At 44.6% G+C, this 15,303-nt stretch overlaps 1 protein-coding gene across 1 annotated transcript in view; it reads left to right on the top strand.

Annotated features, from left to right (window-relative positions):
- The window catches only part of NAALADL2 (N-acetylated alpha-linked acidic dipeptidase like 2), a 1,571,070-nt gene that overhangs the window by 924,279 nt on the left and 631,488 nt on the right, over positions 1-15,303 (top strand). The gene's annotated exons all lie outside the window — the stretch shown is intronic.

Below are 15,303 nucleotides of genomic sequence, written 5' to 3' on the forward strand. Positions count from 1 at the left end.
AATAAATAAATAAAAATGCCATAAATCTATCCCCTAGTTTGTAGACAAATAACTTTTGCACAAACCAATCAACATACACTTATTGGATTTTTTTTCACCAAAAATATGTGGCAGAATACATATTGGCCTAAAATGATGAAAAAATTAGATTTTTTAATTTTTTTCATTGGCTGTGTATTATAGCAGAAAGTAAAAAATATATATATTTGTTTCAGAATTGTCGTTCTTTTTTGTTAAAAGCCGCAGAGGTGATCAAATACCACCAAAAGAAATCTCTATTTGTGGGGAAAAAAGACATCAATTTTATTTGACCAAAGAACAAATTCCCCTAGAGTGAGGGACTTTAATGGCAATGACTAGGACTTGAGTAGTAAGTGTATTTAGATAAGTTTATTAACAAACAATATATAAAAATACATTTCAAAAAGCATAGATAAATAGACAAACACTTTAAAAATAAGTGGCCATAAGTTACATCTCAAGGACTGGAGGTGGCTGAGACTTCCAAAGGAGACCAGACGCGTTTCTGTCAATCGCCTTTCTCAGCGCTCAGATAGGGACAGATCTCAGACTAAGGGTACGAGAACATAATAATCAGTAGCAGACAGTGGTAGTATGTCAAACAAATTTTACATAGTGTACAAAATACAAAGTGTTTATTGTAACAAAGTTATAGCTATAATGTACATTATTCACAGTTAGTGATGTCGCGAACCTAAAATTTGCCGTTCGCGAATGGCGAACACGAACCTCCGCAAATGTTCACGAACCGGGCGAACCGCCATAGACTTCAATAGGCAGGCGAATTTTAAAACCCACAGGGACTCTTTCTGGCCACAATAGTGATGGAAAAGTTGTTTTAAGGGGACTAACACCTGGACTGTGGCATGCCGGAGGTAGATCCATGGCAAAACTCCCATGGAAAATTTTGTAGTTGACGCAGAGTCGGGTTTTAATCCATAAAGGGCATAAATCACCTAACATTCCTAAATTGTTTGGAATAACGTGCTTTAAAACATCCAGTGTGTGTATACAATCAGGTATGATGTTGTATCAATCAGGTAGTGTAAGGGTTACGGTTACAGTGACAGACCAAACTATGACAGACCCAACTCCCCGTTTAACGCACCGCAAACAACCGCAAACAGACCAGAACTGACCAGAATGGGACAGGAACTGGGCTTTAAGGGTTAGGGTTAGGGTTATGGCTTAAGGTTTAACATTAAGGTTAGGGTCAGACCTAGGGCTAGGATTAGAGTTAGGGTTAGAATTAGGGTTAGGGCTAGGGTTAGGGTTATTTTTAGTGCTTAGGGTTAGAGGGTTAGGGGTAGGGTTAGAATTTAGGGTTAGGGATTTAGGGTTAGGGTTAGGGGGGTTAGGGTTAGATAGAGTTTGTTTTAAGGTTGGATAGGGTTTGGGGTTAGGGTTAGGGTTAGAGTTTAGGGTTTGGGTTAAAGGTTAGGGTTAAGGGTTAGGGTTAGGGTTAGTGTTAGGGTTATGGCTTAGGGTTAGGGTTAGGGTCAGGCCTAGAGCTAGGGTTAGAGTTAGGATTAGCATTAGGGTTAGGGCTATGGTTTCGGCTAGGGTTAGGGTTTTTTTAGTGCTAGGTTTAGAGGGTTAGGGTTAGAATTAGGGCTAGGGTTATTTTTAGGGCTAGGGTTAGGGTTAGAGTGTTAGGGTTAGGGTTAGAGGGTTAGGGTTAAGGTTAGATACTTAGGGTTAGAGCGTTAGGATTAGGGTTAGGTTTAGGGTAAGGGTTAGGGTTATGGTTCGAGGGTTAAGGCTATGGTTAGAGGGTTAGGGCTTAGGGTTAGGGATAGATACTTATGGTTAGGGTTAGGGTTAGAGTTAGGGATAGGGTTAGATACTTAGGGTTAGGGTTAGAGTGTTAGGATTAGGGTTACGGTAAGGGTTAGGGTTAGGGTTAGAGGGTTAGGGTGTTACAGTTAGGTTTATGGTTATAGTTAGATGGTTAGGGTTGGGGTTAGAGGGTTAGGGTGTTACAGTTAGGTTTATGGTTATAGTTAGAGGGTTAGGGTTGGGGTTAGAGGGTTAGGGTTATAGTTTAGGGTTAGGGTTGGGGTTAAGGTTAGGGTTAGTGGTTAGGATTAGGGGTTAGTGGTTAGGGTTGGGTGAGGTTTGGGTTAGGATCCATGTACACGGGACGCTGGAAATGGGCGTTTAGGAGCAGTTGGGCGTTTTTTTTTAGAAGCCCCTGAACCCATCTACATTTTCTCTTATCTGTCCATGTACACCAGGTCGTTTGCAGTCGTTTGCGGGCAGTTGCGTTCAGGGACTTTTTTTAGAACGTGTGTTTCCCGGCGTTTCAAATGCAAAAACGCGTCCGAACGCGCCCGAACGCGATCACCCGCGTTTGGCGTTCGCGTTTTTCCATTTTAAAGGGGAATAATTTTTTTGACCTCTAGGAACGGTTCTAAACGCAAACGCCCGCAAACGCCCGCTAAACGTGGGTACAAACGCGACCGAACGGACGTTTCAAACGTCCTAAAAATTCCAACATTCAAAGGGACTTTTAACAACGTCCCATGTACATGGACCCTTAGGGTTAGGGCTTGTCTAGGGCTAGGATTGGGGGTTAGGGGTTAGGGTTAGGGTTAGATACTTAGGGTTAGGGTTAGATACATAGGGTTAGGGTTAGATACCGAGGGTTAGCATTAGGGAGTTAGGGTTAGAGGGTTAGGTTAGGGTTATATACATAGGGTTAGGGTTATATACATAGGGTTAGGGTTCGGATTTGATGCATAGTATTAGGGTTACAGTTAGGGATGATCGAACTTTTGAAAAGTTCGGTTCGACCAGAACACCCGAACCGCCCAAAAGTTCGGCCCGGATTTCAGAACCCCATTGAAATCAATGGGACCCGTACTTCGGTAATCAAAAAACACCATTTTGAAGCCCTAAAACCCAATAAATGCTCTAAAAAGTGCCTAGGTGTCAGATCACTTCTTGGTAGAGGCCGAAATGCTGAGAGGGCTTCCCTTGCAGCTCGGTGCGAATCACCCCTGGAAGTGGGACAGGAGGTGACGCGTCCCAAGGAGCACTGGATGCTTGTGGAGTGCAGGTAAAGGTTCACAAGGATATCCTAGAACAACTTGCAGGGCCTCCAGGGAATCAAGCAATGTGCAGGTAAAAGCCAGGCCGAGGGTCATACACAGGTATCAGTCCAAACAGGTCGCCAAGACAAGGGGATTGAGCAGAAGCAAGTCCGTTGAGCAAGCCGGGATCGGTACACTGGAAGTCAGGCAGAGGACAAGAGAGCAAGGATGGTCACACAAGCCGAGGGTCAAACACTGGAGCAGGATCGAAGGGTCAGACGAAGCCGTGGGTCAAAGCCAGGAGAGAGAGCAGACAGGTCAGAAACAAGCCGGGTCAAACTGGAATCCAGGAAGTAGCAATGCACAGGAAACAGGAAGAGCTGAAGACAATCCAGCAATCAGATGGGCTGAGCAGAGTCCTTTTATAGGCCAGTGAATTAGTCTATGGCCTGAGTCCATTGCAGCCATGGGAAGTACTGGCAAATTTGCCAGTTGCAGCACAGCCATTTCACTGACAATGAGTCTATGGCCTGAGTCCATTGCGGCCATTGGAAGTACTGGCGGAGTTGCCAGTTGCAGCATGGCCGTTTCTCTGACAGTGCCCCCCCCCAAGGGGCAGCCTCCGGATGCCCAACCGGGCCAATCTTTCCGGGAATCTCCTGTGGAATTCCTGTACCAGCCTGGGGGCATGCAGGTTACTAGCGGGTTCCCAGGAATTGTCTTCAGTGGGGTAACCTTTCCATTTAATAAGATACTGTATGAGCTCACCCCTTCTTCGACAATCCAGAATGGTTTCCACTTCATATTCAGGTTCACCCTCCACTGAAACTGGAGGTGGAGGCAATACTTCCCTCCCTGGGAAAGGGCTAGAAATTGCAGGCTTTAGCAGGGAAACATGGAATACAGGATGGATCTTGTATGAATTAGGTAAAGCCAGTTCAAAAGCCACAGGGTTTATCATCCTTTTGATTCTAAAAGGCCCAATAAACCTTGGTCCCAACTTTTTAGAAGGGCAAGATAGTCGTAGGTTGTTTGAGGAGAGCCACACCTTATCCCCGACCTTATACATAGGATTTTCCTTTTTCTTGCGGTCATAAAATTTCTTGTACTCCTGTTGGGCTTTGGATATGGAGTCCTGTAGCACCCGGTAGTTATCCCTGATAGCCATTATCCGGTCTTGCACTGCAGGAACTGATGTTTCTGAGAAAGCACTGGGCAAAAAAGAAGGATGGAACCCGTAATTCACCCAGAACGGGGTCTGGTTGGTTGCAGAATGCAGGGCGTTATTATACGCGAATTCCGCGCACGGAAGTAAAGAGACCCAGTTATCTTGGGAGCAAGTGCAAAAGCAACGTAGGTATTGTTCAAGGGTCTGGTTGGTCCTTTCCGTTTGACCATTACTCTGCGGGTGGTAGGCTGATGATAGGCATATCTTAATGGACAAGGATTTGCAAAGCTCTTTCCAGAATTTGGAAGTGAATTGGACGCCTCTGTCCGATACTATACTGTCCGGGAGACCGTGTAGCCTGACCACTTCTTTAATAAACATGTTAGCTGTTTCCACGGCAGAAGGTGTGCCAATCATAGGCAAAAAGTGCGCCATCTTCGAGAGACGGTCCACCACCACCAGGACAGTAGTGAAACCTTCTGAAGGTGGTAATTCCACTATAAAATCCATAGAAAGTTGCTTCCAGGGCTGTTCCGGGATGGGCAATGGCCTTAACAGGCCCCAGGACTTGGTCTTAGCCCCCTTGTTACGCTGACACGTAATACAAGAACCCACATAGGATTTACAGTCCCGAACTAAATTGGGCCACCAAAAGTGGCGCTGAATGAGTTCACATGTCTTCCTGACCCCGAAGTGCCCGGCAAGCTTGTGATCATGCAAAGTCTTTAGGACCTGTAGTCTGATCTGTGAAGGAACAAAAATCCTTTCTTGGAACCACAAGAATCCCCCGCGTTTTTCCAAGGAAGAGGTCCCAGGCTCGAGACATTGAACTGAGGCTTACTTAATTGCTGATTGCAGATCCGTTTGAATAAGCAAAAAATTTTGAGCCGAGAGGATGGTGTTAGGTTCGGCTGTGTTTGGGGTATCTGGAAACATTCTGGACAAGGCGTCTGCTTTTCCGTTCTTGGACCCTGGCCTGTAAGTAAGATGAAAATTAAACCGGGAAAAGAACAAGGCCCATCGAGCTTGACGGGGTCTCAGGCGTCTTGCTGTCCTGAGGTATTCCAGGTTTTTGTGGTCTGTGAATATTAAAATGGGATGAGTAGCCCCTTCAAGCAAGTATCTCCACTCTTCCAAGGCACATTTGATGGCCAAGAGTTCCCGATCCCCTACGTCATAGTTTCTCTCCGGAGGTGTCATCTTCCGGGAAAAGAAAGCCACAGGGTGCAGAAGAGTCTTCGGGCCTTGTCTTTGAGATAAGATTGCTCCAGTGGCTATTTCTGAAGCATCCACTTCAAGCACATAAGGTAGGGTTGGATCAGGATGCTGGAGAATAGGTGCTGAGGTGAACAACGTCTTCAGTTTGTCAAAGGCCGTTTGAGCTTCCTGTGACCAATGGAAACGGACCTGTTGGCGGGTCAATTGGGTAATGGGGGAGATAATCATAGAGAACCCCTTCACGAACCTCCGATAGAAGTTAGCAAACCCCACAAAGCGTTGAACTCCTTTCTTATCACAGGGGGCTGGCCAATCGAGAATTGACTGCACTTTCTGTGGATCCATGGAAATGCCGTTTGTTGAGATAATGAGACCCAGGAATTGAATGGAGTCTTTCTCGAATTCGCATTTCTCAGGTTTCACATAAAGTCCGTGTTTCCTTAAAGTAAATAGTACCTTTTTAACATGGGTCCGGTGGAGTTCCAGAGTGGAGGAAAAAATGAGTATGTCATCTAGGTAGACAATCAGAAAGAGATCCAGGAATTCCCGAAAAATGTCATTAACTAGATGTTGGAAGGTAGCAGGGGCGTTACACAGCCCGAAAGGCATGACCAGATATTCAAAATGGCCAAACCGCGTTCTGAACGCCGTCTTCCACTCATCTCCTTTCCTAATGCGAACAAGGTTGTAAGCTCCACGGAGATCCAATTTGGTAAAGATCCGAGCTGCCCGGAAACGTTGAAACAGTTCTGGGATAAGAGGTAGAGGATACCGGTTTTTAATAGTAATTTTATTAAGCTCCCGGTAATCTACACAAGGTCTTAGTGTGCCATCCTTTTTTTCGACAAAGAATATCCCGGCCCCTGCTGGTGAGGAGGAGGGGCGGATAAAACCCTTTTCCAAATTTTCGTTAATATAAATCCGGAGGGTTTCCAGCTCCTTCTCAGATAACGGGAATATTCTTCCGAAAGGAATCTCGGCTCCAGGCAGAAGTTCTACAGGGCAATCATAAGGCCTGTGAGGAGGCAGAGCTTCAGCCTTTTTTTTATCAAATACGTCCATGAATTCCTCATAAACTGCGGGGACATTTTCCGGGAGATCATGTACTGGTTGGACGGCCAGGCAAGCAGCAGAAGTATCAGATCCAGGTAGGAAACAATGGTTCAGGCAGTAATTAGACGTGAAGGAGATCCTTCTTTTAACCCAATCAATCTGTGGGTTGTGGGCCTGTAGCCAGGGAAGTCCTAAAATAATGGGAAACATTGGTGAGGAAAGGACGTCAAATCGTAGGAATTCCTGGTGAAGAGAATCTGTCGTGGTGAAGATGGGGCACGTCTCTTCAGTAACAGGCCCGGAACTGGGCAAAGAACCATCAGCCAGAAGAATATGGAGTCGCTGTTCCTTAGCTTGCATGGGGACACACAGTCTTTGAGCTAAAGAACGGTCCAGAAAGCAACTACATGCCCCGGAATCAACGATCGCCAGAAGCCGAATCTTCTTTTCTGCTACCTGTAGGGAGACAGGGAGAATAAGATGAGTAGGGGATGACCCAGCGACTTGACAGTTCAGCAGAGGTCGTGAATAGGACTTACTGGGTCTCACAGGACAATTGCGTAGGAAGTGGCCAGATTCCCCACAATAAAGGCAGAGGTTAGCTTGACGGCGACGTTGTCTTTCCTCGGGGGTCAAGGCAGAACGGATTAGACCAATCTGCATGGGTTCTCCTTCTGATCCCCCGGAGACAGAAGGCCCAGGATGGGGTGAAGCAGCAAGTGGGACTTTCGGGAGTACCCAGGTAGGTCGGGCCCCTTGAAGGCGCTCTGAGCGTCTCTCCCGCAGGCGCCTGTCCAGTTGGATTGCCAGTGAGATTAGACCTTCCAAAGACGTAGGGGTTTCTACCCGAGCTAACTCGTCCTTAAGGGCTTCAGACAATCCGTGACGGTACTGGTACTTGAGTGCTGGCTCATTCCAGTCTGTATCCGCGGCCCATCTGCGGAAGTCAATGGTATAGTCCTCTACAGGACGTTTATTTTGTTGTAAGGCATGTAGGGCTGATTCAGCCGTAACAGTCCGTTGGGGGTCCTCATATAACTGGGCCATGGCCTGGAAGAAGGAGTCTACAGAGTTCAATGAGGGGCTCTTTTGCTCAAGGAGGTTATGGGCCCAGGTCTGGGGTTCTTCTGACAACAGAGAAATTATGAATCCTACTTTGACGGTCTCTGAAGAGAAGGTTCTGGGCTGAAGGGCTAAATACAAGAGACATGCATTCTTAAAGGATCTGAACCTTCTCCGTTCCCCACGGAAGCGTTCGGGTGTAGGTACCCTGGGTTCAGGTGGGAAAACCATGGCTGCCTGCGCAGGGCCGGCTGGTCCTTGCTGAGTGGAGGTGCCCCCGGAGCTAGCGGGCGGTTGATTGGGGTCGGAAGGAGAGGGTGCGCCAGCTAGGTTCAACACTCGACCCTCTAGTTGAAAATAACCGTCCTGCAGTCTCTGGACCGCCTGTGTTAAAGAGGAGACTTGCTGACAAAGAGCCTCGAGCTGGGAAGCACCTCTGTCGGCCTCTGACATGGCTGGATTGTACTGTCAGATCACTTCTTGGTAGAGGCCGAAATGCTGAGAGGGCTTCCCTTGCAGCTCGGTGCGAATCACCCCTGGAAGTGGGACAGGAGGTGACGCGTCCCAAGGAGCACTGGATGCTTGTGGAGTGCAGGTAAAGGTTCACAAGGATATCCTAGAACAACTTGCAGGGCCTCCAGGGAATCAAGCAATGTGCAGGTAAAAGCCAGGCCGAGGGTCATACACAGGTATCAGTCCAAACAGGTCGCCAAGACAAGGGGATTGAGCAGAAGCAAGTCCGTTGAGCAAGCCGGGATCGGTACACTGGAAGTCAGGCAGAGGACAAGAGAGCAAGGATGGTCACACAAGCCGAGGGTCAAACACTGGAGCAGGATCGAAGGGTCAGACGAAGCCGTGGGTCAAAGCCAGGAGAGAGAGCAGACAGGTCAGAAACAAGCCGGGTCAAACTGGAATCCAGGAAGTAGCAATGCACAGGAAACAGGAAGAGCTGAAGACAATCCAGCAATCAGATGGGCTGAGCAGAGTCCTTTTATAGGCCAGTGAATTAGTCTATGGCCTGAGTCCATTGCAGCCATGGGAAGTACTGGCAAATTTGCCAGTTGCAGCACAGCCATTTCACTGACAATGAGTCTATGGCCTGAGTCCATTGCGGCCATTGGAAGTACTGGCGGAGTTGCCAGTTGCAGCATGGCCGTTTCTCTGACACTAGGGTTCTGGGTCATGCCCCAGGGACTATCAATCACACAAAAAAAGTTCTTAAAAATTTTCATTTTTAAAAAAAAAAATGAAAAAAAAAAAATAAAATTATTTGGATTTAGTGTCTGGGGGGGTCTAAAAAGTGTACCTGTGAAGCTTCAGCTCTGTAGCATATCCAGAACCAGAAAAAAAAGATCATATAGGTGTGAAAGGAGGCTCTCTATAAAAAATGACAATTTTTAAGAACTTTTTTTTTTTTTTTGTGTGTGATTTAGTGTCTGGGGAATCTAAAAAGTGTACCTGTGAAGTTTTAGCTCTGTAGCATGTCCAGAACCAGAAAAAAAGATCATTTTTCAGTAGAGCAGGGATGGTGGGACCCTCCTATTACACCTATATGATCTTTTTTTTCTGGTTCTTGGCATTCTACAGAGCTGAAACTTCACAGGTACACTTTTTAGACCCCCCCCCCCTACACTAATCCAAAAAAAGTCATGCCTGCCTCCAAAAATGCCTGATAAATATATAGAAAAAAAATAAATAAAACCAGACTGATATACCAGCCCTAAAAAGGGCTTTTTGGGGTGCTGTCAGGATGCTGTCCTTACAGCAGGAATGGACACAGAACACTGACCTAGCTAATGATTTCCCTATTAATTCAGCAGCAGCACTTTCCCTGCTCTAACTAACACTGCAGCTTCAGAATGAATCTAAGATGGATGCTGCATTTGCTTTTTTATAGGAGGTGGGAGGGTCTGGGAGGGAGGGTATGCTGATTGGCTGGAATGTGCCTGCTGAATGTGAGGTACAGGGTCAAAGTTTGCCTCAATGATGAAGTATAGGGGGCGGACCGAACATCACATATGTTCGCCCGCAGAGGCGAACGCGAACATGCGAAGTTCGCTGGGAACAGTTCTCCGGCGAACAGTTTGGGACATCTCTATTCACAGTATGGGTATTATGTGTATAAATACGTACCACATAAGGAAGTCCTAGACAAAAAGAAGGGGGGGGGCACAAAAGTTTTAAAACCAACAGGTAAGAACCTGTATCTCAAAAGACTGCTGTACTCCTGGTGACTTGACTTTACACTCCGCCTCAGAGGTGGGAGTGCAGATTGCTGTTTCCTAATACAAAAGAAGGGGAGGCCAACATTTTATTTGGGTACAGTGTCACATGACCGTGCAATTGTCAGTTAAAGTAACTCAGTGCCGTAACGCAAAAAATGGCCTGGTCATTAAGGGGGTGGTCATTTACTGGTCCAGAAGTGGTTAAGGTATAAATAGTTAAAGGTTAAATTTACCTTTAACTAAAAAATAATACATTTACATGTTCTTTCAGGTAAACATTGTGCATTTATTAAAATTTAACCACATCTTGCGAATCAACATACCTGTGCAGCTGCAGGAATCAACCTGGTACCATTCTTTAGAGCCGGTGGCCAGCTTTCAGAAGATAACAGCCGATGTGGCTCGGGAGCTGTTTGGCCCTTATAACCACGAGCAGAAGGGGATGTATTCCGTCCCACTGGCATATCCACCAGCTGGTTGGAGTCCCAAACAAAGCCAGATTCGACTTTGATTGGATCTCCGATGTAGTAACCTGGAAGAGACTCCATGACGTGACTTCCGGATTACTTGGCGGCTAACGCCCCCGAATTAAAGAAACTGACGTTATTCAAAAATGCCAATTTTTGCATTTTGAATACTTTGAAGTGCAGTGAAAGGGTTCTGGGAACCCCCGATCTCTCCATAAAGAGTACCTGTCACTGTCTATTACTGTCACAAGGGATGTTTACATTCCTTGTAACAGCAATAAAAGTGATCAGATTTTTTATTTTTTAAAAAGCAGTGCTAAAGATAAAAAAAGGAATAAAATAAATAGGAAAACATTTTTAAAGCTCCCCATTGCCGTAAGCTTGCACACAAAAGAAAATGCATATGTAAATCACGCCCACAAACGAAAACGGTGTCCAAACCACACATGTGAGGTATCGCCGTGATCGCCAGAGGGAGAGAAAAAATTTAAAAAAAAAGACCTGCTCTGTACTCTAAACTGATAACCATTAAAAATGTTTAAAACGACACCAATGGAGATTTTTAAGTACCGTAGTTTGTCGCCATTCCAAGAGCGTGCGCAATTTTTAAAACGTAACATGTTAGGTATCTATTTACTCGGCCAGACATAATTTTTTTACAATATACAAAAAAATTGGGCTAACTTTACTATTTAATATTACAATGACTGCCATTTTATTCATTGCTATACATATATATATATATATATATATATATATATATATATATATAATATTTGGCTGCTCTAAGTAATTTTCTAGATAATAATACTGATTTTAACTTGTAAACAATATGTGTCAGAATTAGGCTTGGTCCTTAAGTGGTTAGAACAGGAGCCTGCAAAGTATTGTACCTGTCATTGGCTGCGGTCAGCTCTGTTGCTTGTACCTCTGTACGGGCTGTCATTTTCTGAGCCGTAGACAGTAAATTAACTTTGGGTGTGCTGATCGAGGGGTTGCAGTTCATTTAGGCTGGGTTCACACTTTTTGTGAACACAGAAATCACATGCGAATTGCACCGCATTGCTGTGAAGATCACATGCAATGTCTGTGCAATTCCACATCAGTTATACAAACTGTATGGCTGAAATCACATTGCATTCACACCAAAATGGTGCAGGACCCTTTTTTTAGTCCTCACTTTACTTGTGAACACCAATGCGACCTGATTCCTGCACCATTTCACAGTTTACACTGCAATCTTAAAACCGATCTAGGGGTGTCATTAACTTTGCATTGACACCCGCAGCGGTTCCCAGATGTCAATGTGAACCATCGGCGATTCAAGTGCAATGCGGGAACCCACACAGGAAACACGCTGGTTCCCGCATCACACAAATGTGAACCTAGCCTCATTCTAGAAGTCTGTCTGCTGTGATGGAATATGGGACTTGTAGTTTCTAATTTCACAGATTCTTGTGAATGAATAATGCAGCTTTATGGGTGAATCCATGCACAGCCGTTTTAAAAAGTCTGGCAGTGGGTGGGGGAGAACTTTTGCCTGTTGTCACACTTGGAAGGGAGGGTGCTTAGGAGGAGAGAGTAGCAACAAGAACATGTTACACTCTGAATATGGGTGTAACATGTAACATATTCTAAAAGCTAACCTTAGCCTTGAAGCTGGTTCATGTGCATTTTTTTTTTTTTTGCTCGCCCACTGGCTGACTTATTCCTCCATCCACACAAGTGGGGTGGATGTGGGAATCCCCCCTTGCTGGGACATTGGGGTTTATTTACTAAAACTAGAGAGTGCAAAATGTGGTGCAGCTGTGCAGGGTAGCCAATAAACGTCTAACTTCAGCTTGTTTAATAAGGCTGGGTTCACACTTATGTGAATTGGATGCAGGTTTCCCCGTATCCCTTCTCTTTACAGCCAGCTGCCGGTCATTGATTTGAACAGGCTGCCTGTATGTCCCTGTCAGGAACACCTGTGAGTCCAAGGCAGAGGTGGCACAAAACTGCTATTTGACAGGATCAAGAAACACCAGGTGACCTTGCCTAGCAGATAAGATCCTTACTAATTCATCCAGTATAACTGTCTGAGACTTTACGGTTTACCCTCTTGGACGTCTGGGAAATCTGTCATAGTCTGAGAAGAAAGATATTATTACCTGAAGCCGTAATCACTGTCCTATAATATAGACAGCTAATATTTATGGTGAGTTAGAATTTCGGCCATTTGGTGGAGGTCTATTGTGCACCAGTTATTTCCTATAGAGCACTCCTATCTTCCATCGTGTTTACTTTTGACGGAATATTCCTATTATCAAGGGCTCTTCATCACATCTGTTTTCACTGTAACAGAATATCTTGATGGAATCCAGCACTCTCTAGTCATATTATTTTAACAGATATGAGCACTTGATTATTTATACATTTTCAGGACTTTAATATTTTTGCATACATTTTTGCTTATTCATTTCATGCTGTATACTTTATTGTGATACATTAATGTTCATTTATAGCGCTATACAGGAGAAAAGAAAAGGGAGAGGAGGATGAGAGAACCTCACGAAATCAGTGGGGTCTCTCGGCCCCTCAAATGTATTGGGACTTTGTAGGCATATAGTACATGCTGATCTCAGTAGGAATATACGTAACCATCATCATTTAATAAAAATAACATTTATTTTACACGAGCATACAAAAATGCAGAAATAGACATGTGTTCAGTAAAACATAGTATATACATGCACTTAAAAGGTATGACATACTCCTATCCCACTGGAACCCTAATGCCTCATAATCCAAAGCAATTCATATAAATATGTTGCGGATCATGATAAATCATGATGAGTGCATGTCTCAAATATGGCTCATATGGCTCCCCTGTTTTGTCCTTTAGTGACCCCAAAAGAACGCTGGTGATCACAAGCGTGGTCATAAGAAACATCCACCTGTTGCTGAGGAGTCAGGTTATCCAAGGCTCCCTTCACTTACAAACAGATGCTCAGGAAATGTATGAGAAAAAAACGGTCCTGTGTGGAGAGAGACAGTGCCAATCTTTCTAGGAGAGGCTGACGATATCTCCACACAGGACATGCTTGTATACATAAATTGGACACCCCGTTCTGATTAAAGGGTAAATAAAAACTGTCCGTCTTTAGACAACTTTTCAGGAATAGCCTGAGGAAGCGATAAAGCGAAACGCGTTGCGATTCCACATCTACCACAAGTGAACCCTATATTCTTTTGACCACTCATCATGATTTATCATGATCCGCAACATATTTATATGAACTGCTTTGGATTATGAGGCATTAGGGTTCCAGTGGGATAGGAGTATGTCATACCTTTTATGTGCATGTATATACCATGTTTTACTGAACACATGTCAAAAATTGTGGTTGTTGGGGTTGGTGCGGACCTAGGATAAAATTCCTGTGTCTGTGTATACACCTAAGTGTATTCAGTAAGTGTTGTATTCACCGTCTGAACCAAAATAGCATACAAGGGAAAAGTGTTCTGCATAGGTTGCAGAAAAAAGTTGGTTATATGGAGGGTGAATGATGCACAAGGTAACACATAAATGATGTGATAATAGGTCAATTTATTATGATAATATTTTGTTAAATGCACACTGTGCAGTACAAGTCATGATGTTTCAACGATAAACAGAAAACAAGACGGACAACATGTAACAAAATTCAAAAAACGGCCGGTACAAAAAATTACTTATCAGGGTGAAAAATAGAGGATGTGGGAAGTTCACATGGAGTGTCTCAATCTTGAGCTTATTCCTCTCACATAATTGTGTATGGCCTGATAAGTTCCTTGTGGAAGCTCGGGTGCGACGGGTGGAGCGATATCACTCAATGTATGATGCAGAGGGGCTGATCCGGTAAGACGGTGGTTAATTGGAGAGGAGTTTGATCCGGATGGAGGATATGCTGGAGGGATAGTTAATCCTTTTGCATATTCCTCTGCATTGCCTGCCAGGGCTGGGCTGTATAGCGGTTGGGTGTCCTTGTATGTGGGGAATGCCTAGAGGGTGTATGCATGCATCGCAGCGACAGTGAGCAGCTGAGTGGCTGGTGTGTATGCAATTGCACTGGTATGGTGCCAGGGTTTTTGGGGGACTTTGTAAGGTACAATGGTCCTGCTGACAGTGTAGCTTATACTCAGTGTATGTACCTGTAAGTTCTGGCTGTGTCTTCGCCCCGCAAAAAGTACCTGTCCTGTTGGATTTCCTGTGCTTGTCTGCTTGCTGAGCTGCTTCTGCTGCTGTCTACCGCTCTCCTTCACTTTCTTACGGTCGGTTTCCTCCTGACTCGGCTGTCTGTCTGTGAGAACCGTGCGCTCCTTTCCCTCGCATCCGCCATCCACTACAGGAGTGTAGTGTGTGTACAGCTGGGCTGATGACGTCAACTAGTTTCGCTGGGCGTGGCGTAGCTTCGTCTGGACGAACACATGTCTATTTCTGCATTTTTGTATGCTCGTGTAAAATAAATGTTATTTTTATTAAATGATGGTTACATATATTCCTACTGAGATCAGCATATACTATATGCCTACAAAGTCCCAATACATTTGAGGGGCAGAGAGACCCCACTGATTTTGTGAGGTTCTCTCATCCTCCTCTCCCTTTTCTTTTCTCCTGTATACCATAGGGATGTGGCAATAGTATACTCTAGAGTGTGTCTCATTCTCTTTTTTCATTTATAGCGCTGCAATTTTTTCTTTATTACATATACTAGTGTTGGTATATTAAACCTAATTGCATGCTGCTGACACCTATATTGGGCGCTGACATCATTTTACCTTCTGTAGTATACCTACTTCTCTGATAGCAAGGCTGTCAGTGCATAGTCCCATGCCTTTAAGGCACATTACTGGTTGTACTGAAAATGTATGATCCACAAAAAAAAAGGATACATTGTTGTATTTTGTAATGCACATATATTCTTCGATTAATGGCATTTTTTGAGGCCAGATGATGTCTACTTAGACGAAACGCGTCAGCTCTACTGCTAATGCCGTCTTTTATCTACTTGTACAAGCACTATACCATCAGG

This window comes from Pelophylax lessonae (assembly GCF_965119305.1).
Source record: "Pelophylax lessonae genome assembly, chromosome: 3".
Taxonomy (NCBI): Eukaryota; Metazoa; Chordata; class Amphibia; order Anura; family Ranidae; genus Pelophylax; species Pelophylax lessonae.